General features: G+C 41.4%; 1 long non-coding RNA gene across 2 annotated transcripts in view; it reads right to left on the reverse strand.

The window, feature by feature from the left end:
* The window catches only part of LOC116808070 (uncharacterized), a 188,630-nt gene that overhangs the window by 143,776 nt on the left and 17,329 nt on the right, over nucleotides 1-27,525 (reverse strand). For both annotated transcript variants that reach the window (XR_004367405.3, XR_012055225.1), the window contains exon 2: nucleotides 26,088-26,249. This is a non-coding gene — a long non-coding RNA (uncharacterized lncRNA). The remainder of the gene's footprint in view (nucleotides 1-26,087; nucleotides 26,250-27,525) is intronic.

Raw genomic sequence — 27,525 nt, forward strand, 5'->3', positions numbered from 1 at the left:
CAAGCAAGACCTTTCACCATCCCTAATAAACCTTATATTCTAAGAGCAGCCTTCAGAGATCTCTCGTCTCCATTCATCAAAACCGTCCTGGAGCCCCAGTGCTCCCTACATTTAACCACAGTTAGTTTAAAATAATTTATTTTAAACCAGATGAGAACATCTGCAGAGCATGATCACTTTCATCTACCTGTGCCCATATTTTTCATTTGATTAGAAACTCCAAATTTTCAGTGCTTCAGCCTAAATGGATCATGGCTTGAGAGTACATGGGTTTTTTAGGGTTTTTACTAATCTTTACCTTGTAATTTTGAATGAAACACTCATTTCCTACACAGAATCACAACAACAACAGCAGTAACAAATAATATCTAATTTTTCAACTTGCTGTGTTTTGTATACAACTTTCTAGCCCATCAAACATGGGCTAGAAATACAGAGGAAAAGCCCATGAACTGCCTGTTTTCTTGGAGTATCTCCATTATCTTATGCTGGGAGTCTGGTCCATTGATCCTCATAACTGCACTACAAGTCACTGACTGCATTAAGGAACAGATTTGTGAAGACAGAAAAAAAAAGAAAATTACCCAGGCAGGTTGGTACGACCATAAATTCAGTATCCCTGGGTACAGATTCTTCCTAGCTTTAATGCAAGCAAGTTTTCAGAAGGTCAAAGAATGAAAGCCAGGAAAAAAATTGGTCCTTGTTTTGAGTAATTTCATGTTTTCTCAATTTCAAATTGCTGGAGGTGAGACAAAAGGTGCAGGAGGTGGCGTAAAGGCTTGATCTGAACTCGGAGCAGGCAGCAGAGCTGTGGGTGCACAGTGAAAAGGAAGCATTAAGAACCCTTCTGCCTCCTTACAGGGGTGTTTAAGGGCTCACATAGCTCTCAGCCAGCCTTTACTCTAGGAAATCTAGGGACAGAAGAAAGTTCCATGAGGTCTGCAGTAAAAGTTAGGGTGTGATCATCTACTGGGATGAAAAGCAGGAAGCTTTTCATTTTTACATTTACAACTGTAACCTCACAGCAAACTGTTCCATAGGCAACCTCCAACCCTCCGAGGAGACCCTGTCTCAATGGCACAATTGAGACCCATTTATTTAGTGGATAAAATTGTACATGGGTTGTACAAAGTGATTGGAGATTTATACACACATGGAAGCCAGAAGAGATTAATTACTGCTCCGTCTGATCTTCATAAATACAAGGCAGCACAGGAGCCCGGAATTTCATTATTTCTCTCTATTTACTCACTAGCTGGCTTTTTAATACCAATTAAGAGCCAAAAAGAAATGAAATGAAAAAAATTAATATAAAAAAACTGGAAATAGAGTCACACACATTTTCAGCTACCCAGATATCTCTTTTCTACCATAAGCAGTCCCAGGCCACAGCAGAGCTGACTCTAATTCAGACTGAGCATTTTCTTCAGTTGAAGGATGATTTGCTCTGCCTCCAAGTAAATATTTGGTCTCCACAGGCAAAGGGTGGCTGGCAGATTTGCCCAGCTCTGCTGTGATATAGATGACAAAGCCTCAATTCCAGGAAACAAAGCTTCAGTGTAGTCAAACCAGAAGGGATGCTGAGTCCCTAAAAACTCTGCCTTTCTTTGAATGTTAAAGTGGTATGTGTGTATCATTTCCCTAAAAGCACTGACACAGTGCTTCTCTACCCATGGGAAGGAAGAAGGCTCAATGCCTGTGCCACAGTGAAGCAGATGCCTTCAGCTTTTACAAAGGCACTCAAACCCAGGTCTAGTCCTCCCACAGAAAGGAAACTGAGAACCAAAAACCAAAACTGCAGGAAAGCTAAAATCAGCACATACAACATTGTTCGCATCCAGATTTGTTGGGGTCCTTCATATCCAAGACCAAAACCAACAACTTTTCATCACTCAGAGGTATAGGACTCTGTCTCTCATTCCCTGCTGGCTGGGTTTGCAGGCACAGTGCTGTGCCCCAGGCATGGAGTGCTGGGTTGCAACATGTTTGGCATTCCATCATGGCCTGGTCATATACACCAATCCCCCTCCTTCCCTTCTGGCACACAAAAGGGACAACACACCGATGAGAGTGCAATTCATGTCTACTCCACAGCCCCTCTGGAGTGTTGAAGCAGATGTCTTCTGGGACAGAGAATGAGATCCACAGATTCCAAGTCCTCAAATCCCTAGGCTTTAAAAGGACAATAGTTCTAGCTTGTGGCACTCAGGGAATTCAATAGTTGTGGTCAAGAAGGGAGGAGTGCAGTGTGTCTGTTTATTTGCTTTCTGTCTACTTGAATGGCTCTGCCATTTTCCCAAGGGTTGAAAGGACGATGCTATCATAAAGCTGACTGTGAAGGTATACAAATTTCATATGCACTGGGGAATGAAAGATTTGCTTCCAAACATTGGGTGCGTTTCCAAACTCTCCACTCCTCCTGAGTGTGGTCAGAAAACCTCGTAAGAGCCGACTCCACTTTAAATGGTCTGAATCCAGTTGGGCCACAATCGCCATGAGAAGAAAGTTTCTCATGCCACAATGAAGAATTTTTCCCATGTAGACAAGGCCTTAATTAATCTTTAAAGTGTTCCAGTTTAAATTTTAGGTCACAGTTGGGGCTGGTTCTTACCATGGCTCCTGTCCAGCAAAGCTCTTAAGCACATGCCTAATTCTAAGCATTTAAAGTAGCCTTGTTAACTTCTATGGGATTGCTCACATGCTCAAAACTATGCAGATGTTCAAACTTCTGCTGGATCAGGGCCTGCCTCCGAACCTGACTGTCCTGGTGCCACAACAACAACACTGTGTAAGAGAAATGCTCCCGAACCGACCTTCAAAGTCCTGTTTGAAGCCATACTGGAAGGGCCAGACAGCTGGCAGGCTTTGCAATAGTTTCTTCACCACAGTATAAATTACCTCTGATTTGCTTAATGACTGTTTGGAATCAGGATGTCTCAGCCCTGCTAATACAATGCCCCATGGGCAATAATCCTTTTTTTTTGAGAAGAGTCATAGGCAAAGCACATTTTCAGCAGAATAAACCACTTCACACAGCTGTAGGTGAACTGTGTGCTGTGTAAGTACCCTGGCCCCCATGAAGATCCCAAAGCAAATTGATATGTGCTTTTAAGGAGTATGGTTTATTTCTCAGCAAAAACCAACATTTCTTAATGAGGATGTATCAGCCAAAACATCGATTAATTGTGGCTTTTAACAGCTTATTCAAAGAGGTATGAATTTAATCAGCCCTTGTCAAAGTAAGAAGAATTAGCATTAAGCTGGTTTATAGCTCAATTCTCCTGGCTGGAGGACAAAATGAAAGAAATAATTTTTAAAGGGAATGATTAGAAAGGTGATTAAGTGATACTGTCATGTTTGCTTGGGATTCAAATACAAATTTTGTTTTAAAACTAAGAAATATGGAAAAGGCAACTGGAGAAATTATAAAAGCCCTGATTTGTCATGTTGGCATTGCTTAACCCCCATTGTCTGGCTTGGGCTATGTTAAAGATCAGTTAATGTGAAGTTCAGATGGGATCCTCTTTGCTTAGAGGTCTGCCCTGTGATGTGAAAGGGATGCCAGATAACTGATTTAAAAATCCACTTTTTCTCACCTGCACAAACCTTCCTTTCCCATTTCTGTAGCTGAACAAAGTTGCCTGTCCGAACATTCCTGCCCTGTGAAATATGAAACATCTACACCGGTAAGGATCAGATCAAACCCAAAATCTAAACAAGGCCCATTTTTCAATTAGTATTCTATCTTGAAATAGAAAGATTTGGATTTTTTAGCCACTGAAACTTTCTAAAGCAAAGACCAGATTTAAAAGGAAGTCTGAGTGTTGCCCTGTTCTTTTGAAAGTTTTAAAGTTCTTCTAAAAGTTTTCTATGCCTTCTGATGTTTGCATATTTCTACTAAAGTTCTCATGCACTGTCATGGAAATGATGATTGTTTTACTTTCTTCTTTGTAAGAAGAGAGAATTGATAGAGTGTTAGTTTGACCAGTGTAGTTAGAGAAGTAACAATTTCATCCTCCAATCCACTGTCACTTTTAGAATTCTATATATTGCAGAGTCAGAAATAAACTTCCTCTTTTTTCCTTCTTTTGCATCTACTGTGTGTGTGTGAGTTATTTCATGTCATAGTGTGACATCTGAGAAACTGGAGACTTCTGAGTAGGAGTCGTTTCCCATTCTGAAGTGCCATTCCTGAGGATCTGCTGAAGGGATGACCATCTTCATGGAAGCTCACAGACATCACTGGCTCTCATTTTAGACATCAACTTCCTGCCAGTTGTCTTCACTTCCAGCTAAGGCCTCAATGCACAGCAAGTTGTTGCCCCACTTCCTTCTCTTGGTTTCTCTGAATGTCCCTCCAAAGGTATCTCCTGCTAAACTGTGAAGCCTCCTGATGTTCCTGGCATCTTCCTGAGGCTGCACGGCACCGGCAGAACTTTTCCTGATGAATCACAGCATGCCCAAGATATGCACATAATAAAATCCAAGTGTATGCATCTTGGATTCTGGAATGGTTTTTCTGATGGGAATAGTATTTGTTCTTCTTCATGTCTGACCCTTTAGCCTTGGATCAACTTGAGAAAAAACATTTCAAAAAGCAGTGGCAGAAATGCTGCTAAGAGAGGCTCTAAACAAAAACAGTGCACTCAAACACAACAGGCATCAGGGAACAACAAGTGGGAAAGAGAAATCCAGGGGAGTAGAGATGCTCCAAAACACCTCAGTTAAAATAGGACAGGATCTGGAGTCTAGGACTGCAGGGAGAAGAGGAAATACCTAAAGTATTTCTGGGGAAACAGACACTGGAACCAAAGTGTTTCCACTTTCAGGGGCCCCCAGGGCTGGTGGAACACACTCATATTGTGCTGAGTGAAACCTGGAGCTTTTCAGGACAACTGATAGACTGAACCCTGGAAAAAGGAATTGGAAAAAAGACAAGACCTGTTCTCAAATGATTTATGGTTATTACTATATATGCCTAATTGAGACAGCCACATGATCCCAGATGAAGAAAAAGCGTCTGCAGATCTCCTTACCAGGACTAGAAAACCGCCATGGCTATTTATTTAATCCTTCTCATCTCCAATAAAATACAAATACAGTGACTTCCAAGAACACATGTGATCTGTCTTGGAGGACCGGTGAAGATAACCAGTCTGATGGTTTACCGGGATTCACCAGATGGCTCTGATGTGGAATTGGCCCCTTCCAGCCTCTCCAGCCTCAGGCAGAGGACAGGGGAAAAAAAGCCAGAGTTACGTGCTCCCCTCCCAGCAACACCAAGTAATGCAGAACGGCTTTGGTGCACAAATCCCCAGCTGTGCATGGAAGAGCCCACATTGCAAAACGGGACACTGCGGGGTATCAGTGCAAAAGCTGAGATAATGAAGGGATGTGGTGAAGTTCTGACAAAAGAAGCTGCACAGCTGCACCAGTGCTTGAGCTAATTATTCCTAATTAGGGTAGGCATGAAGCCACAGTGTAGCGCATTTGGCATGAAGCAAATGGTCCTGCACAGGCCCACAAACTGCCAGGTACATCTGGCTGGTTTTGGGTCAAGTAAAATAGAGTAATCTTCTTTCAGCTGGTGCTGTGCAGCTTGGAGTTAATTGTATATTGGGAGCTTGTTCCTACTAAGGGGTCAACAGGCAAAAAAGAAGGGACGCATGTTAAAAACTCCAATCGGCAGCTGTGAATTACAGAAGCACAATTCCACTCCCATCTGGGACTCCTACTGTCTATTAGGTCATGTGGAAGCCCTTGTTGGAATTACAGCCCCCTAATTCAACACTTGCCCAGGTTTACTCTGTTATTATCACATTACTGCTATTTTTACATTATCTGTCGATCAGCTATGCCCTTATAACCCAGCAGCTGCTTCAAGCCGTGACAAAACCCGCTGTTGCCTTTGCAATGGCTGCCACCTCTCCCTCCTCCCATTCTTCCAGGAGCAATGGAAATGCATCCCCTGCCTAACACCTACCCCAGTCTCCTCCCAGCACTCTCACGTGTTAGTTTTCTCACTCTTTAGTCCTCCATCAGGAAAGAGCTTGTCTTCTGGGAGCTTCCTGTTTATCTCAAACCAAGGGAGGCACCAGAGTGGTAAATGGGTGTCCTGGACACATTTGCACAGTTTATCTCTTTCCACATGTAAATATTCATTAGGCAATTCCTAACCTCATGGAAGCTACTGATAAATATCCCTTTGCCACACTGTGAGATCCGAAGATGTGGTGCTCTCCTGGCAGCTCCTAGCCCAGGTATTTGAAGGCTAATCCATCCCCACAGGGCCATGACCACAAGGCAACACCCACAGTCAGAGGAATATTCTATAAGATCCTCAGCATTGGGTGTTATTGGCAGGGATGGTTGGAAGAGTGATTTATAACATGAAATACTGCATTTACCAGTTGCTTTTATGTATATGTATGTATATTTACATATATATATTTACACACATACATATTTACATATATACACACACATATATATGGCATACAAAGTGATATTAGTTGGTTTAATCCACTTGACACTTTAATATTGCAATAAGGAGTCAACAATAATGTACCAAAACATGTAGCTAGTTAAGCAATTCCCATCATTACTTTACATAGAATGGGAATTTGTAATGTCTGCTTCAGGTTTTCTCCCACAAGAGAAATAATTTCTGATTGTTGTGGGTTTAATTTGGTTTTTTGACTTCTGAAAAGTGGCCCATTTTATCTGATTTTTAAAATTTAATCTAGGATCCCAGTAGCATGAAGACATGGTTTGGGATTTTTGACAAAAAAGAATCACTGAGGTCAAAAAGCTTTTCTTTTCCATTTCACGTAATTCATTTTCCTCTATTAAAAGTGAAAATTTTATGTGAATAAATAATGCAGCCAGTATCTTTTAGATATTGTATTAAAACAGTATGATAAATCCTAGCAGAAAATGCTTCATGCCAACCACCAAAGGATGTGTGAAGCACATAGCAGAAGTAAAAAAGCTTTGTGGCCTCTTCCCTTGCATGGATGTGGCTCTCCAGTGCAGACTAATCTTGACATTTTGGAGGAGGAATTTCCATGGCAAGTTTCCATGGGAATCTCTATCTCCTCTGAGGTTCTGCAGACATGTTGACTGGTGCTTTAGGGTGCAAAGATGGGAGCAGGAAAAGATTGCTGCAGAAGAACCACAGGACCATCAATGGTATTGTCCTAACGTCTTGAGGGTCCAAGTCCTGGCCTTTCAATCTGAAAGGGGTTTTCCTCTGCACAAGCCTAATTAACCAAGCAGGCACCAAGCAGCCATAGCAAATGACTTCACAATCAGCTGCTGAGAGTCTGGGCTGGGCACAGGGGCAACAGGGGCTCAGCTGCCAAAAAGGCCTCATTTCCCAACTATGCCACGCACCTGGGATTGCTGACAACGAGGAATGACATTGTTCAGACACTAGGGATGAGTGTCTAAGACACTAAGGATAAGCTGGAGGACGCTGCTGCTGGCAAGGGCCTAAGGGGAAGCTGCAGAGGAAAGCCCTGCAGTGGCAAATGGAGAGACAGGAGAGGCCCTAAAAGAATAAGAGATGCAGAGAATGACCCCCAACTCCTGAGGGACCATTTGAATTGGATAAACATACAGTTCTGTTCTGAAGAACAAGAAACAATCTATACCAGTCATCACCATGCTGGTAATTCCTAAGCAAATGTACGGTTACAGCCAAGGTTTATCCTTGTCCTGCTCACAGTTTGTGTCTGAAGGTAAGTCTGTGTTCTTACACCATTGCTTTAGTCACTTTCTGTAACCAGATGATTACGTCTACACTTCAGTTTTCCCAAGGCAACCATTTTTCCTAAATGTTAAAATCTTATTTTAAGGGGCCTGATTGTCAGTCCATAATCTTTCAGCATTTCCTAACAGCTAAGACTGTTTTTCCTTGGGAAAATGCTCACTTGAAGACTCTCCCTTTCCTCTAAGTTTCTGCCCTCCAATCCTGAGAGCCAGGGAGATGCCCAAGCTTTGGCATTTCCATTCCTGGTGATCTCCTGGGCATGGTCACCATGACCCTTCACAAGGGATGTGCTTACATGGTCACTTTTCCATATGAGAGCAGAAATGGAGGAGGATCAGGGCTGGACCAGCAGCCAGACATGCACTATTCAGTGGGTTTTTCATAACACCAAACACTGAGCAGTAGAAAATTGATAAACACTCAAGCACCAGAATTATGAACTCTAAGACTGACACCTTTTACAACCACTCCCCACTTCACTGCTTTCATTTGCTTAATTTATTTTAGTCAAGGGCTTCATAATGCATGAAAAACTCAAAAATATAATTGCAGTTAAATAATATGCAAGCAAAAACGTATTTTAACTGGGTATAAGCAATCAGATTCCTGATCTAGGAGCCTTGTCCAGTCTGGTACAGAGGCAGTTTATTGCAGGGGGGGATAATATCACCTATCTGGTTTTGTCTAGCTGATATTTGCAAAGCAACCAAGAACTTTCTGGCTAAATGAATGAGAAATCTTTAAGACGGCTATTTATCTTCAAAATATCAATAATAAGATTATTGTAATAATTTAACTGTGAATTTTCTGGACAGCAGATTAACATCAAACTGAAGTGCTGGTGTTTCTATCTGGTTTAGTACCTATCTCATATTGCTCTAATATCTGCCTTGTATTAATGCAGTAGCCACACACAGCTGCTTCTTTATAAACATGTTTGTCAGGTCACACAAACACAATGGCAAAGGCTATAATATTAATCCCTTCTATTACATTCAGTGAGGATCTATAAAAGTGAATTAAAAACCTCTTTTTTCCTACCCTTAGGAAGACTCTTGCTTCCTATTATTTTGCCATCAAGGTTATAATTAAAGACACTGGCTGCTGTGGCCTGTATACATAATTGCAATATATGATCAAGGATTGTAAGCACCAGGTTAAATGCATTATCACGCTGTCTAATTATCGTGTTATCTGACTGACAGGAGGCTGTTTTATCTCTTTCTAGGGATGAAGGACATATCTGACAGACACCAGGACTTAGCTTTGATGTCAGATTTGTATATGAAAGAATCAAAGAGTCAAACTCTTTCCAAAATGGTTCCAATGTGGTTTAATCGCGCCAGACAATCCCCTGCCTCTCTGCCAGAGCCTGCTTTGAAGTGGCACTGCAGAGCGCATGCTGCTGGAGCTTATTCCCCAGAGCTGGAGCGCCCCACATGCTGAGCAGAAGGCCCGTGCCCCCCGTCTCCCACAGCCACCCCCTTGTTCGCCAGATCACAGGGGGAGAGGGAGTGTGGTGGCGGTGGAGAACGGGGGGCTGAAGTGCCACCCCCAGCTCATGCCTGGGGCGCGCAGCCGCCACTTCCTGCGTTGGGTCCTGCTCATCGTCAGCGCTTCCTACGGGGGCACAACCACCCCGTGGTCATGGTGCCAGCCCTGCCAGCACCCAAGCAAGGCCATGGCCAGCATCTTCTCCGCCACTGGCACCTACCTGGCCCTGCTGACAACGTGCAAACAAGTAACCACAGCGCTTGGCCACACAGGAATACAGAATTCCCATCCCTTCCCCCTTTCCACCCCTGCATGACCCGGCCATGCACCACCAAAGCATTTCTCCATCGCATTAGTGATAACAGCCAGAGCTGTGAAATGTCAGAAGAATACGGGAAGGCTGGGAATGGAGGAGCCTGAGAAGGGGCACCGATGGTGGGACAGGGCAAGACTGAAACAGCCTCAAAAGGGAGGGAGGAGCACAGACGTGTCAGCCTTAAAAGAATAGGTAAAAATGTCCCCTCCTGCACGTTCCCAGTGGGGCGAGACCTGGCATCCCGCTGTTCCTGCCCCCTCCCCTGCAGAGCACACTGCTGCTCAGGGCTGCTTATCTCCCCAGTGACTGACTCCTGCTACACTTCAGGCACTCAAGTGCCTCAAGTCCATGCCATGGCACAAAGGTTAATTTTGTCCCCCTGTGCACATTCATTATGACATAATCTCTAATTGCATGATCCATTTTTCTATAAGTGGGTTTTTCCTGGGCTGATTGCCATTTCAGCCTGCTGTGCCCAAACCAACCCAGCATCCCTGCACAGTGACAACAGTCTCAAAGACTGCTGCATCAACAAATCATTTTAGAAATGGTTTTCATCATTTGAAGAACTGCATAATTATGATAAGATAATGAACCAAATTTAAACTATATCCAGCTTTTTCTTGAGAAGAAAAAAAAAAAAAGCCAGATGCCTGGAAATAGTTTCTAATAATTTCTGTGGTATACGAATGAGTAGATAGTTTAGTCGTCTGTGTTTTTGGGGGTTTTATTTGGTCGATTTAATCCTCCTTTGCACATTCTTCACACAACCTTTTGCCATTTGTCAATCATGCCAGAGAAGGATGAATCTTGTGAAGTTCCAAAATATCCTAAGTCTGGAGCTCTTAACTTCACAAATGAAATATTTGTCCAGTATGGGGTTTGTTTGTATATTTATATTTCCAGGTTTTGAAAAGTAAAATTAACTGACTTTCCTTATGGCATCTCCAAGACCTCACCACTGCCACAATGTCAAGCCTCCACCTCCTTGCATCAAACCCAGGCAGAGCAATTATTTTCTAGAAGCAGGAGCAAGGAACTGCTTCAGCAGTGGGGGTAGCTTCTCGGATGGAGAAGATAAATCCCCTCACACCCTCCTGGCAACCCTGAAGGATAGAGATGATCTTTTTTCTGAGTTTCAGATCAAGTCTGTGCTTCTAAGGTCTTCCAGTGCCTCTAATCCCCTGCTGCTTTAAATAATATATATTTTTTAGCAATCTGACTTCTAATCCCTGCCTATATTTTTGGTTTTTTTACATGGAGAGCTATCAGTATCATTTACTTTGTGTTGCCGTGCTTAGTATCCCTCTAAGAATTGCCTTTCTCCAGGGATGTAGGCAAAGGATTCCCATTTTTTACACTGACATGACAAAGACCCAGAAGAGTTTTGGGTGCCTAATTCAGACCATTGGGAGCAAAGCAGTCAAGTGTCTTTATGGACCTGAGCCAGTGTTTGTAATACAGCAGCAGCAGCAAAAAACAGACATGGAAAGGTGAAGTTGCAGCAAAATCTCCTCATGGATCTGCCTACTGCAAGTACTCTTAACCCAATGCAATATTTTTTCTGCCTTATAGATAAAACCTAAATAACTCTGAAACTCTGACGCCATCAAAGTACAGCTTCCATTACTTTAAAATTGTACTTGTAAAATCTGCTGGCCATGAGCAACTCTAGGAAGGTTGCAAATGGTTTACTGTCCCTTGGAGTGTTAGTAATAAAAGTACATTTTGACAAAATTGTTATGCTGTTTGAGTCTTCATGTAGGGCCTTGTCTTTCAAAGTCCCATGGAAGTAAAAGGGGCAATAATCAACACATATAAATATATATACATACAAATACACGCATATCCACATACTCATATGAAGAGGTTAATTACTTGATAAACTCAAATGTCTTTATTGTTGTATGATCTGCAAATGTGGTTGCCTGCCAGACACTCATTACCCCCTATTTATTTTCAAGATCTTTGTTTACTATTTGATAGTTTTGTCCATTCTGACTGCCAGCCTTCTGGAAGTCCTGGCTAGAATGCAGCCATCAGAGATATTAATTTTAATTTCAGTGAAAGGTGAATACTTGTGACTGGATAACACTGAAGAAAAGTCCTTTAAGTAGCTCAGGACTGATGAACTCCCAAAAGCTTCAGTGCAGGTTTTATGGGAAATCACATCACTCCATGAGCTGTTGAACACTGGAACAATGAAAGGCCAAACTTCTTCCAAATATAAGAGAAATTGGAACAATTATCAGCCACATCTCATATGAGAATTCATATACACACCCTGAGTATTTTACTCCATTAGGAGACCCTTTGGCTTCTGCTCAACTATTTGAGATTAAAATTCTACTTACTATGGGTAAGGTCAAAATCTCAAAAACCTCCTTTCTGCTAGAGATGCCCCAAATTTTCTTAGATATTTTCCCTTATTCTCTCTAGAAATAGCTTTTCTGTAGCAATGCTTTCCCTCTGTTGAAACTCAGGCATAAATATGTTTGGATTTTTTAATTACTGAAAAAAGCAAGCACAAAATGAAATAAATCAGGTTTTAAGGAAGAAAAAAAAGAAAATCCACTGAAAACATCTAAAAGAAAAATAATTAGTTTCTGGAGGGGAACTGCTCTATTCAGCCTTAGTGAGTGTGGAAATTACCACTTAAATCATTTTAGTCATGGGCATCAGAATGTTATACCAAGCATCTGGACCCATTGCTAAGCAAGTACTAACAAGACACAGTTACCTAAATAAATCAACAGATGATCAGCTTCATCCTGAGCTCTCCCAGATTTTTGAGAGATTGTTCAATTGGCATCAAAGACTACAGAAGTCTTTATTTATTTGAGGTTGAGTTTTTATTTATTTTTTTTTATTTTCTGCATGAGTTAAGGCATCTCTGCACTGCTGAAAAAGCACCTTCTCTGCCTTCAGCCTTTATCTGACTCCAGCAGTGTGGAAAAGGAGGGCAGAAAACAAACATTTCAGTAACCAAGCAGAGTGATTGAAGGGTTTCTGTGTCAGAGGTATCCTAAATACTTATTTAAATCCCTTGAATAAGAGGGATTCATGAGTGACATCTAGAGGTAATTCCTTAAGATGACTGGGGCAACTGCTGGCTGAGGCTCAGGTACCTGCCCTGAGCACTGAGGTCTCACTTGCCAGCACAGGCAGCACTTGGACACACCGTGGGAGTTCAGCTCAATGCAGCAGCACAGACTGGAACAAGTAGGCCAGGCAAAAAATTTTTTTAGTGAGGAAATATTTTCTGTAGAATTTCCCACCCAGTGTTTCAAAGGGAAAGTGGTGAAGCTTGAATGAAAACTTTCCATCCGAGTCAAATATGAAACCACTTTTCCCTGCAGAGCACTTAAGTATCTCTTTCCTCATTCTGCTCTGCTGGTGTAAGATCCCTGGCCAGATCTCATCTCTTTAACTACCACATGTTTCTTCTCTTTCCCACACAATATATGAGAAAAACCTCATAAATAAAGGGTAGGAAGGAGGGTTGAAACACCTGGGCTACAACCCACAAAGGATGGTGATATAGCATACAAGAGATTATAGTATAATATAAACAGGACCTCAATCTAGTCACAAATTCCATAATTCATTTTGTTTCGTGGAAAATGAGGGTCAAAAATATTATTCCACCTCTAATTTGAAATTTCCAGAACTTCTCCTTTAGGAGATCTCCAAGAGAGCTGGAGAGGGACATTTTACAATGACCTGCAGTCATTGGACAAGAGGGAATGGCTTTAAACTGAGAGAGGGCAGGTTTAGATCAGATAACAAGAAGAAATTCTTTACTGTGAGCATGGTAAGGCCCTGGCACAGGTTGCCCAGAGAAGCTGTGGCTGTCCCATTCCTGGCAGTGTTCAAGGCCAGGCTGGAGCAACCTGGTCTACAGAAGGTGTCCCTGTCCATGGCAGGGGTGGAACTGGATGGTCTTTAAGATCCCTTCCAACACAAACCATTCTGTGCTTTTCATCCTTATGACTGCTGGGATACAAGTGGTGCAGGCAGAGTTTCAAAGCAACTTCCATGCCTGGCTACCTGCCCATGGACATACCTGACCTCCTGCAATGACAGCAAATGCACCAAGATGAGCTACTCTAGGTGACATTGCCAGGCTCTGACAATGCCCTCAGAGAACTCAGACCAGGCTGTTACAGAACAGAGTAGCAGCAGCAGCCTCTCCTGGCAAAACATTGTGCTGACCTGTGTGGAGATCCTTTCCCTTGGTTGCTTTATATATATATATACATTCATTGTTTTACAGCTTTTGTCCAGGCACAGATTTTGGTAATATCAGGAAGGCTGACATATCCTGATTTCTTCTCATCATTTGGGATGAAAAGAAATAGACATGTAGCAGAACTTCACTCAGAAGTAAAAGGCAGGCTATGAGCACACATCCAGCCAAGGATAAGTAGACAATGCAATATAAAAAATAGGATTCTGCTAATACAAAAAATAGGTCGCTCTGCTTGAGCTATGGCCATTTGGGACATCTCTAACTAGAAGGAGATAATGGGGAAAGAAACTGAAAGAAGCCACTACAAAATGAGGGATACTAATGACACACTAATGAACATCTTGCAAAATGCTGCAGACATGCTCTGCGCAGGAACAGAAAAGAGCCAAACAGATAATGGAGTCCCAGCCTCCAGACCTATGGATACACTCTGAGCATTACAGAATCCACTGGGGTGTGCCTGATAGCTGGAATGCTCTCAAGAGCAGGTAGCTCTTCAGCAGTTAATCTTTCTTTTTCATCATCTGCATTCGCCTGGCATGTTTGGACACATGCACCTGGTTTCTGTGCCATCAGGGAGCTCAGCTGTAGTTCACCTCTATCACATACCTGAAAAATGGTAGGTCTCTTCTTGTTTGCTCAGTTTGGAAGGATTCAAGGTACCTAAAGAAAGCCTTTAATCTGTCATTTAAAATCTTATTGTGGTTAATTCGTAAGGAATAATGTTATTTTCATAGTGTGCCAAAAGCACTGTTGGCAACAGTGAGGCAATTATTTATGTGGGTTATCAGTTCACAGAGCTGATTAAGTAACCTGAAATATGATGATAATGGCTTCCAGTAATGGCTCCATATCAAAAGGATAATAAATATTATTTGCTGCTCTTTCTTATAAGAAATGGGATATATTTCAGTCCTGTTGAAACAAAAGCAAAACTCCTATTGTTCTTGGGAAGAGCCTCCCAATAGCTCTAATTTCACATCATGTCTACTTCAATATGCTCATTTTGTTGCATAAAGTTATGAATGATAAATTAAATATTATAGATACATCTGGATAGTTGATATTAAGTCCTAATCTGCTTTCAGAGCCCTGGAGTGACCTCTCCATGGCAATGACTCAGTTTTTATTCCACAGCGAGGTAGAGAGAGTCAGCTGCATCCCCTTGCTTAGCATTATCCACATAACATCACACCCTAACTTGTAGACATATTTTAGAAAATATTCAAAAATTACTTCCTGCTGTATTTTACCAAAGGAAACTAGATCCAGATCTTCTTATGATGGGGTTTGGTGAACTGGAGTTGATAAATGAACCAGCCTTGCCACTAATAGCATTTCTTAGTTTTGTCCATCACAAGTTACTCTGACCTGCCTTAAACCCACCAAGTGCCCAGTTATGAAATCTCAGTTCTCAGTGAGGGACACTCATCAGCAGAGGCTTTTCTTATTCCTTTAATTATAGCCTGAATAACATATATCCCGTCCAGAACTGCCACTGATGGGAAGATTTGGATCACTTGTCAATGGCTCAGTTGTTGCAGTATTAGATCATGGTAAGTAATTAGAAAAAAATACAAATCTGGTTTAATTTAGAGCTACAGGTATAAATAAATGTATTTATTTTAGAGTTTCCATGAATGATTTGCAAAGACACTTTGGATGTAAAACCTTTCTCCAAAGTACCTAATCAATGAAAAGAGGAAGTATAGGATCTTCTTTGGAATAGGAAATCTGTAGAGGGGAGATTTAAAAAAGCAAGGGCTCTTCTACTCCAAGGAGATTTCTGAGCTGCTGTCAGCTGCTTTGAATGAGAGCCTGGAGGCTGTATGAACATTTCAGTTCATAATATAATACCTACAGATCAAAATAGAGTTAAGTAAAAAAAAAAAAAAAAGAGGTGACTCTATAAGTCCTGCATGAGGTATTTGATCTTCAATTCTGTTAAAGAATAAGATCTGAATGAAGTCACAGTATTGCAAAGCAGATGGTTTATTTATAATAGGAATATAATTTGCAAAGAGACATGTATGTTGCCAGTACCTGTAGGCAACAGACTTTTTAGTTTTAGCCCAAAGATATATTCCGTACTTTTTAATGAAGAGGAATACTGTTCCCATAATTTTTAAAGATGCCCCAGCCATTAATAGTTTTCCATACATTTGCCCATCAGATCAGTTTGGATTCTAGCTCTTGCCTCTTTATGCTAAACTTCAGTTATTGTCTGCTGAATAGGGCTGATGATGTTTGAAGGAGAACATAGGGCTGGGATGTAAACCTGATTCACAGAACACAAAGCTGAAACCACTGTACAAAGTAATAACTCATATCAAAGAGCAAAACCTTGGTAATGATGATCTGTTTGACAATGTTTTAAATAAATGTCACTCTACTTTACAGGTCTAGTGCAAGGATATTAAGATTACTTCATCATTTTATTTCAAATACTTATTTTCCTAACAGAAGGGAATTTATTTTTATTGAAAGCCTGTGATCTTTATTCAGCTTTCAAGAAGTGCTGAATGCTTCACATGAAGTTTCTTGGTGCATATTTTGGTATCTAATTCAACATTCAAATCAATGGTAAGCTGATTCAGAATTTGAATCTAAATGCAGGGCTGAACATGGGCTAAAAAGTATAAATGTTGGATATTTCACTACTAGAAATATTAATTATTCTTGCCTTATAGGGATCTCATTCCAGCATGTAGAAATTAAAAGTACTCTAAGAAAGTATTTAATTCATCATGGACAAATATGCAAGTGCTACTGAAACAAGAAGAGATCCTAGTTTTTCCTACCAGAAACTTGTATTAAGGATGCAGTCCACCTAGATAAGAAGTACAGTAGGCATAAAAAAGCACACCAGTATATTTCTGCAGTGATTTACACTCCATTCATTACAAATATGGATGGGCCAGACGATCTCCAGGTCTGATGTAACCAGACCTTACCAATCAAGCAAGGACAGGAGGGTTAGAGAAACAGCCACAGAACTGCTTGGCATGCTATGGGGAGGAGACAGTCCAGCAGACACTGTCAACCCTGGCACATCAAACCTGGCCAAATGCCTGGGTAACACTCTTACAGCTCCACACTCTGTGTTTGTACTTTATCCATAAAAACAGAGATCAAATCCTCTGCTTCTGGTGGGGAGGCACATTGGTGCCGTGATGGAAAAAATAAAGTCAATTGCTATTTTTCAGAGAAAACCCCAGTCTAGGCAATCACTCCATGTTTTATTCTTTAGTTCAATGCTTCTATTACCCTTGGTGGCTGGAACTTAATTGAAAATGAAACAGTTCTCACACACTTTCCCCAAAGAGGGAATACAGACTTAATTCTGAAGTCTTAACTGAAGGAAGGAGTGCGAAGACGGTTGGAGGAGTAACTTAAGGCATGCTGAAAAATCAGGCCAACGATCAGCTCCAGTCTCCAGCCTCCTACTTCAGTGCCTGGGGCTGTACTGGTTGGTTTATCACATCAAGGATTGTTGTCAGTGTTACTGGGGCTGCATTTATGCACTGTGTCACAACCAGTCAATGCAGTATGACTGCAAAAGAGATTTGAAGTATCCCATCATGTGAACTCTATGCTGTGAAACTACAAAAGAGGTCACTTTGCACTTGAAAACCTACGCATAATCCACCAGGAAAATCTGGACCATAGTCCAGCACACAAAGGAAAAATGGTGGATGCTGTCTGTGTTATCTATCTGTTTCAGAGCAGGTTACAATAAACCCTTGTGAGTACCACCACCACTTGTGGTGACCTAACTGAATTTTATTTGGGTGACCTAATCTATGAGAATGGGAAGCTACAGGTGACTGGCAAAGGAGGATCCATTTAGAGAGCAGATAATCAGGAGGGGAACAGACCTGGTGCCTCCTTCCAGCTGCATTACATCAGTGCAGCTCCACAGACACCCATCCACCCATCCAAGTGATACCTGCCCAAACAGTTTCTGACAGGGGATTCTGACCCTTTATCCTCCAGTTACCACTAGTTACATTTTGCCTAAACAAAAACATCCCCTGGGCTCCATGACTGTCCACCCCAGCTTCTCCCATCTCCTTTCTTCACCTGTGTGTACCCACTCTACTCCCAATCTCTTTTCCCTCCCTGTAATTCGGTGATTCATATGCAGCCTCGGGGAAGGGCACCTGATTTCATTGCTTAACTGCTGTTAACAAGTTGCTGCACAAATCACCTGGCATTGCAGGATGAGGCTGCCAACAACTTTCTACTAGAGCTACAGGGAGCAGGTTTGCAATGCCAGCATTCTTATGAAAATCTTATTTTGTTTCTGATGGGGTTATTTCAAGTGTATTGCAGTGCTGGAAGATGGAAAATCAAGCCTGTTTTCTGAAGAGCACCCTCAAAAAGATAGGTCCAATTCAGTTGTTGGTTTCCTTGCTAAATCTGTTAGCTGATGTGATTTCAATTTGTACATGATCTTCTGTGACAGATTTTACTCCCCTGCCTGTAACACTTGGGAGCTCTTCTCTCTCCGTGTCACTCCTGGCTTTACCAGCTGTCATCCCACGTGTTCTCACGTCTCTGTAACCCTCAGAGAAGGGGTAGAGAGGTCAGGTGGCCAATTAGTATAAAATACAGTGTCTGCCTTCCTCCCCTCCTTGTTCAGGGGTCTGTGAGTGACTGGACAGGGGAAGAGGGTCTGGCTCTTCTGTGGCCCATTCTACCTCACTCACAGTGAACTTGTTTGAACTTAAATTAACTTTACAAATGCTACTTGTCTCAGTTCTAGAAGACACAGAAATTGAAGTGTCATGAAGGAAAGAGCAATCATGTTTGCAAAGTTACTTAGCTAGGGAGGAATACCAACATGGCACACCTGGAGCAGCAGTGGAATGAAAAATACCAAAGTACAAACCACCCCTCCAGTTCAGTCCCAAAATCGAAACGAACAGCTCTGCCAGCTTATATGTAATTTATTGCTAAGAAAATAAGGGATAGACACAGATATTTCCTTTCATGATGAACAGATCTGTACTGGATTGTGGCATCTTATGTTTTATGTGAGCAGGAGACTTGTCCTGATATAAATCATGGGGCACCAAAGTCAGCCAGCTGCAACTGCCCAGAAATAGCTGTATGCTGAAGGACAACTGCTTCAAAGACAGTCCTTATCAACCCCAGACACATTTACTTTGGGATCCTGCTTAGTTTTAATCACTCTGACAGGTTTGTCTTGTAAAATCATTCTGCCTGTTTATCTGTACATAAGTAAAATCCATGTGGACATCCACTCCCAATGACCTAAAGCAAATGCACATAAATAAGTTCAGCCGCACGACTGCTCTCCTTGGGTAAACAGCAGGGAGGAAGAAGAGGTACTTACAATATTGACATAAGAATGAAGTTGTCCATGACTAAGCTGAGGATGAAAATGAGGGAAGACTATTTAACTATCAGCTGAAGAAGGCAATGGACTAGCTCTCCAGCAGGACAGGTGGCAGGTGAAAAGTTGGGAAGCTTTACATTCATGCTTGGCCATTTTATGAGAGGAGTTTTGAGCCTTGCCTGTCCCACCACAGGGCTGGAATCAGTGACCTACAAGGACTCTCTGGGCCCAGGGTTTGTGCGTGACTGAAGTTACTCAGAGGCGTAAATGTTTATAGGATGAGCTGGGAGCTTGCGTCAGCAGAGCTGGCAAAATTCCATGGGTGCTTCATCCATCCCACTGAACGCCATAAATATGGAAGGATAACTTCCTAGCAGAAATGTACACACACACACACACACACACACTACAAGTATATAAAAATTGATATATTTTGCATAACAGTTTAAAACTGTGAAAAAGTTACTAGCTGTATGCATTTTAATGTATATTGTAAATGAGCTGTATTTCTGCTGCAAATTATATATACTGATGAGAAAGCCAAGTGACTTTCACCATACTCTGACTTCAATTAGATTAATATTCTTGTTAGAGAAAATTGAAGGAGTGTTTTGAACACAGATGATTTCTTCAGATGTCCACACGGTACTCAGGAACTTTTTAATGTACTAACTGAGTATGATGTGGGCACTCTGCCCCACAACTTCCAACAGGGATTATGCCCCAGGTCAGGAAGGATATGGACTGTCACCGTATAAATCACCAAGAAGAAGAATAGGATTTAGCCCTAAGGCAGCTTAAGGTCTGAAGGTCCCTATGTGACTTCACTCCTACATGGCTTGGGTCTCTTGACAGTGTTACCTCTGGCATAAATTAAATTGAAAATATTAAAAAGCAACATTAAAAGAAGACCTGAATGGACAAAAGTGAGCAACCAAAAATCAGAACATTCCCAGTGTAAGCCTGAACTGGCAATCTGAACAATAGTATTTATTATGGATATGAAGAATTTCACCCCCAATTCTGACAATCTTCAGGGCACTTGGACCTGCCAGCACTTTAGAGCCTGAGAAAAGGCTTCCTCTCCCTACAGACTATTTCACACAGAACATTTTTTTAGTCACATGAGAAAGCACCCTTTGGTGAGAAAATCATGGAAAAGATACTTTGGATCTTTCTGAAGCCTTGCTGAGTACAGAGTTGGTTTGTATCAGGATATTAGAGCTTATAAACCATGTAAGATGCAACATTTAGATATAATGAAATGTATTTATAGCTAATTCTGCAATAACACAAAGGCTAAACTTATAATAAAAGGAATTGAGTAATAGAGTAAATTTTTTTATGCTAACAATTAACTTCTAAGAGAACAAGATCAGTATATAGAGTAAGACACTCTGGTTCATAATCAGTCATAACAGTTCAAAATGGATATAAAACACTTTCACAAAACAACTTTTCCATTCTCCTTGTCTTTGTGTCAAGATAACACTGACTCACTGTCAAGGACAATCTGACTCAAAATCTTTTAGAGTTGATGATTAAGGATAGAGGGGGATTTCCCCAACTTTGTTATTTCTAAATGCAAAGATCAAGTCACGTTTTTATTTGCATGTGCATCTGATCTTTTGATCAGTGACAATGCTAATGATACAACTGTGAGAGTGTGCAAGTGAGAGATCCATTTACCAGACCTCTTTCTTACTTAGGATAGAGATTTCCTTAAAAAAAAATACTAAGGTTGTTACTGTAAAAGAACTAACTTGGAGAAAGGCATCTTGGCCTGGGTGTTTCCTGCAGAACAATTCTGACTCCCACTGTGGGAGAAACTCCTACTTGTCCTGCCCCAAGGGTAAAAGATACTGCCAGGGAATTACAACAATTAACCTCCAAGTCCCTGTCAAGATCCAACCATCCCAATGAATTATTAGTCCCTTAGGACTCAAGAGACCTCAGGGAGACTGAAAAGCTCTGCTCCTTCTGCAGATGACCCAACCCATAACCACAAGGAACAGGCAGAGGGAGCAGCCTTCGCCAAAGCTTGGAAACTGTGGGGACCAGTGAGACCATGGGGTGGGTGGCTCAGGAGGCTCCCCTGCCCTACCTAGAGGTGGGTGGCCCCTGCCCAAGCGCTGGCAGAGCCGTGTGTGATCCCGAGCCGCTTCTCCCCAGCTACTGAGGCTCCAGTAGCTCTCCCGGCCATTTGGACACTGCCATGCTGACTGCAGCTGGAGCACAGAGGGGTGTGCCAGGAAGCCCTGGCAGAAGGCTGGTCTGAACCAGGCTGCTCCTGCCTGTGGGTGCTTGGAGGAGAGCAGCTCGGGCTGTCCCACAGTGCAGGCAGGGCAGGGGTTGGGCTGGACTCCACAGACTCTGGGCAGTCCTCATGGAGGTCCAGCTGACATAGGTTTTGTGCATCCCTGTGTTCTACAAGAGCTGCTCTGGTAGCACAGGGGGCTGGCAGTGCACATGGAATTACTGGGAGCCCCTGGGAAGGCAGGCTGGACCTCAGCTGCTGCTGCATAGGCACAGAACAGAAGTGGAACCAGTTTTATGCTCAGAACACCCATCTGAGCTGGAATCTGCCCATTGGAGGACAGGCTGAGCTCTCAGCTCAGATGAAGGCAATTAAAAAAAAAAAAAAAGAAGAAGGAAATAGCTGTTCCCATTGTGTGGGAGCAAGTGAGCCCAGCCACTGTGTCACATTCACGACAATGCAGTTGGGTGTGAGCAGAAAAAAAACCACCATTCCCATCCTCAGAACTGACACCTGCTGTCCTCTGCCCTGTGCCCAGGCAGTGATTTACCCCTTGACAGCCATCCCAGGGCACTTCTGTACCATCATTTTCATGTGCACTGATGACAACAATGCATTACATTTTCTACAAGTAAAGGCTCTTTTACATTTTCTCTGCTCTTCATAAAGTATCCATTCAAGTGCTTCATACTATAACCCGTTGCTGAAGATAAAAAATATGGTAATTTGAAGTTGACCCATTACCTGAGCAGATCTCTACCATGCCCATGTTATACATGATGGCAGCAAGTTCAGAATTAATATTTGGAAAATAAAGGCAACATCACACTGAACACCAGCAAATTAAATCCCTCTACACACATTTATACAGACACACACACAAGAAAAGTAGTGCCTCAGGGAGGATCTGTGTCCCTGTTGCCATTCAGCCTCAGTGTGAGCAGGATTTTTTTTTCCATTCTCCCAAGAATTTATAAACTTTCCCAACCAGTTCTAAATGAAGAAGAAGTAGCACACATAACAACTGAAGGAAAGTCTGAGCAAAACTGTCTGTAACCACTTAAGATTCAAATACGCCAGAAGTTCCTAAGTCATCTGATCCTAATTTCTGAAGAATTTAAATAGGACTTGTGCTATGCTATATGCCAGAAACTATAAATACAATGCTTTCTCTTATCAATCTCTTCTCCTGCTTTGGGCAGCTTGATAGCATTAGCTCAATATCTGCAGTATTCCTCCTTCCTTCCCCCAACAGGGTGCAAGGAACCTGTGAGAGTTCCCTGCTGATTTATGTCCAAAGCCGGAGGTGAAACTGCTGGATTAGAAAATTGCACTGCAAGGGAACTAGAAGCCAGCCCACACAGGCTTTACAGGAAGAAATTATAGAAATAGGCAAACACAAGAGAAAACTTAGAGCAGGGATAAATTAGCAAATGGCAAAGTTCACCAGGAGGGAAAGCTTGCGTGCTAGGCTGTGTTTACAGCGCTTGCTCTGGTGCCTGCACAGCTCCAGTGACGTGCTCCTGCCGAGAGAGCAGCTGGGACTCCCCGCTCACACTGCCAGCACTAGGCTGAAGACAGGAATTTCAGATAATGTAGCAAGGACAGAGCATCTAGAAGTATAAAAACACTCAGAACAGTCTGCTGGGCAAAATAGAGGAGCACAGGAGCTGAAGATTTGTCTTTAGCCAAAGTCGCATAGTTCAGAATTGTAATTCAGAAATGTGCTACAGATTTTCTTTTTAAGCTTAAATCTAAAAGTCCATTGATTCATTAAATTTACATATTCCTCTTCCTACCAGACTAGACTCCAGAGTGCTTTGTCTCCTGAGATAGGTATCACACCAGTGAACCACACAAACAGGAAAGAATAAGTTGATTAGACTTTCAAGCTGCCTTAAGACACAGCATGTCCCTAAATATCTATTGCTAAATACAGTTTAATTTCACAGGATTAAAAGTTAATTGTTTTTCAGCCATACCAACAACAAAACATGTTTTCATTTTAGGAATGTCAATATTTCATCCCTGTTACAAGAAGAGAATTTCAGCTAAAAAAAGCCACGGAATTCCTGTTCCACTCAAATTCTGTCTATGACAGGGATATTAAATAGAAAGACTTAATTTTTATCTTCTGAAATAGAATTTTCAAAATTCAGTGTAAGTAAGTGGTTGTATTATCCAATTAGATAAAATAAAATGCATTGAAGTATTTTATAACAACATTATAATAAAATAAGAAGCAAATATTTATAGCTAAAGGAATCTATAGCTATGCTATCTTTGGGCTAGAACAGATTTGGGGGCTTTGGTTGTTGAACCAAAACACAGTATTTTTTTCAATTAGAGAAAATGTTAAAATAAATTAATATCCATAGTCTCAAATATTCCTTAGTTTTCTTTGTGATTACTTAACCCTTCTGAAAACCTCTTGAAGTTTAAGTCTTTTTTCACATAAAAGTAATTTCAAAACATCACATTACATATAATCTTTTCTATAATATTAAAGCAAAGCATTGTGTTTTTTACCTGCAGGAAAGACTGACATCTGAAAAAAATTCACTTTGTCAGACTTATAAATTTTAAAAACCCCATAACAACTGTCACAAATACTTTGGCACTCTTTCAGTAACTGCTGTGGCAGGAGGAGCAGCTAATACGAGAATCTAATTCACGAGACTTCCAGTCCAAGCTCTACTGATCAGATATTTTTAAATCCATCTCAATTAAACATCTAAATCAAATAGGCCAAGATTTACCAGATCCACTAATCTACTCCCCCTTAAAACATATCCCTTTATAGTTTATTTAAGACTATTGGCACTCCATTGTACTTAAGATGTTGGTATTCCTGAGAACACCTCAGAGGTGCTGTTTCTTGAATGAGTCTTGTCTCTTAACTTACTGAATATTCTCATCAATTCCTTTTTTTTTTCTTGCTTACTTAAAGGCAAAACTTAAAAATCAACCTTTCTGTTCCACTTCATTTGACATTTCTTTATCATCAAATACTCCCACCGAGATCCTATTTGCTGTAATCTGTAATATCTGTAATTCAGAAATTATGTGACCGGGAAAACTCAGATAAGCAAATTCTGACACATTTCACTTTGCTTGGCAAAAAAAACAACAACAAAAAAAAAAAAAAACCCACAAAAAAAACCCAACACAAAAAAAACAACACACACAAAAAAAAAAAGACACAAAAACAAAACCAAAAAAAACCCAGAAAAAAGCCCACCAAAAAACCCACCAAAAATAAAACAAAAGAAAAAAAAACAGAAAAAAAAAAAAAGATGACTGGTTCATAGAGATGTAATTCCAACCCAGAAATGTTTGTGTCACCACAAAGCAGGAAAGCAGAGTAGTGAGAAGGGCTAAGCACTCTGGAATATTTCCTAAATCCAATATGGTAGCAAGCAACCCTGTTGCTGTAAATTCTGCATCCCCATCTGTTGTCCTGTAATGGTTTTAATAAAGGCTCTTACACATGGTGCTTAAAATAAGCCATGTGTCTGCTGGGGTGAATTAAAAGATGTAAATGCAGTGTAATATGCCAAAGGATATAACAGTGTCAATATAAGAGCTGGCTGTGTCAGCCAGCAACAGGTTCCAGCTGGGGCAGCCTCATGGAACAAAGACAGCCCTTGGCTTCATTCTGCTCTGTGCTCCTGAAGTCCCAAAGAGGAGGAAAGCTGAGGACCTGGAGCAGATGTGGGATACCCAGCTGAGTGCACAGGGACACTCTCAACAGCAGCCTCGCTGTCCACGTGGCCAGCTCTGACTGGAGCCATCCACCTCGGATGGCTCATACAGGGATGGAGTACACAGGCACAGAGAACCCTGGAGCAGGACTGATCCCTTGAACAGATTTCCCCCTCTGCTGTGTCTGGCCACAACCTGAATTAGCTGTTTTAGACAACCAGGGATAGAGCACAGCAGCTCAGCTCTGAGCTCCCCAGCTGAAGAAGGACTGGATTTCTAAAAGTGCTCCAGTAAAACATTAATGGTTTGAGAAGCCCACGGAAACCCGAAGTACTCCTCTTCCCAATATCTTTCCAACCTGTTCTCACTAAATTAGATACATGGGTGAGAAGGAATTAAATCTAGAGATTACTCATTGCTCAATGAATATTTGTCCTGCAAACAGCACTGTCTGTAAGGAAAGGGGGGTAAAGACCAGCATTCCTAATGGCCATGTCTATTCCCCATGACCATCCCCTCTTAATCAGACCACCTAGATACATGCTGACAAGTACATTCTTCAAGACTTCTGTTCCACAGGAAAACCTGGGAGAATCTATCCCAATTGGGATATCCTAGCCTGTGGATTTCTAGACTCCTAGGAAAACCTATCCGAATTTTCAGAGCCCTGTAAAGAAGAGATTGACTCTGCACATCATACAAGCTTACAGTAATCACAAATCCATGAGAAATACCCTAGGTAACACTCTACCTTTTTGGACTGGTTGGTTAGTTTGTTTTCTGGAAAGAAACCCTCGATTTTATTTTCATTTTCTTAGAGTATTTTATCACAGAAAATTCCTGATCTGCGACTAGAGCACAGATCTAGGGCATTAACACAAATTACATAACATTCCCCAAATCTGAATTAATTCATAGACTTACCAGAGGCTCTCTTGCAATGATTTTCTCTTGAAACTTGACTGAGATGATGGATGAAAACTCTTATCTCTTGATTACAGCCTTGATGGTCTGATAAAGACTATAAAACTGCAACCATTAAATTTCTTGTCCCTGAATTCCCCCTGAGCAGTCTCCTGAGATCACCTGAAACAGATAAACAAAGATGTGAAAAGCATGCAATGGAACTGTTCCAGAACTGATACTGATAATATTACTTGGCTTTACATTTATGCTAATATCAATTAAGCAAGCTTTATTAATATTTGCTGTCATTTCTTGGAGGTGCCTTACAAAGCAGCTTTCACTTTGCACTTATGATGAAAATCAAAGACTTTCTACACTCGTGCCCTATATGGTGTGGCAGAAGAGGCAGCCTCCAGAGAGAGAGTAAAGCAGGCAAACTAGACAAGAGCAGAACTGGGCGAAATGTTGCACAGTCACATTCACAGGAAGGGCCATAGACTCTCCTCATTATATTCAACAATACTGAAACCATTTCAGTTGTGTATTTTCAACTAGCCCTCCCAAGCCTTCATGGAATAGCTATAGGAGGGATTTTTCCCTTGTTTGTAACCAAGTAGCACACCAGCAAAGTCCAGAAGCCATTGTTAATTTTTCTCTTTCCTTTTGCTTGTCTGCAGAAAGTTGCCAAATCCCAATTTATCATCATCCCTTCAAGTATTTCTCAGCTTAACCTGCAGCACCAGCATCCTTACAACATTATTCTTGGAACACAATGTCTTTCTTTCTGCTGCCATTATCAAATAGTTTTCCCTTTTCTTCCAAATCCAAATTTCACTTACCCTAAGTTTTCCAAAGAACTGCTTTAATCTAATTGGGGTATAAGGAATGATACAGCAGAAGGATAGAACAGTAGGGATAATTAATAAGAATCACAGAACAGTTTGGAGAGGACCTTAAAGACCATTCAGTTCCAACCTCCCTGCCATAGTCAGAGACACATTCCACTAAGTCAGGTTGTTCCAAGTCCTGTCCAACCTGCCTTTGAGAGCCAAGTTGAGAACCCACCACTAGCTGGTCCTACTGGAAGTTTTGTTTTGAAGAGTGATTATCATTTACTAGCTACTTAAATTGGGTACTGATATAACTGATGATTACATCCACAGCAACAGAAAAATCAGACAACAAAAAGCATTTCTATAGCTCCCATAACCTCAGTGTAAGCACTTTGAATTTTTGGTCTATTGTGGTGCAGATATACTCATCTACTGTAAAACACTGAGACTTGAAGATGAGTGACTTTCCCAAGAGATGCCATAAAGTCCAGAGCAGTACAGGGATTTCAAAATGTATATTACAGCCCTACTTGCTGATTGTGGAGAAATAGAAACAAGTCAAAGTTCATAAATTCCAGCTTTGCTGAATATTCACACTCCTCTGCTTTACCTAAAAGCACAAC

Source organism: Taeniopygia guttata, chromosome 3 (genome assembly GCF_048771995.1).
Source record: "Taeniopygia guttata chromosome 3, bTaeGut7.mat, whole genome shotgun sequence".
In the NCBI taxonomy this organism is placed as follows: Eukaryota; Metazoa; Chordata; class Aves; order Passeriformes; family Estrildidae; genus Taeniopygia; species Taeniopygia guttata.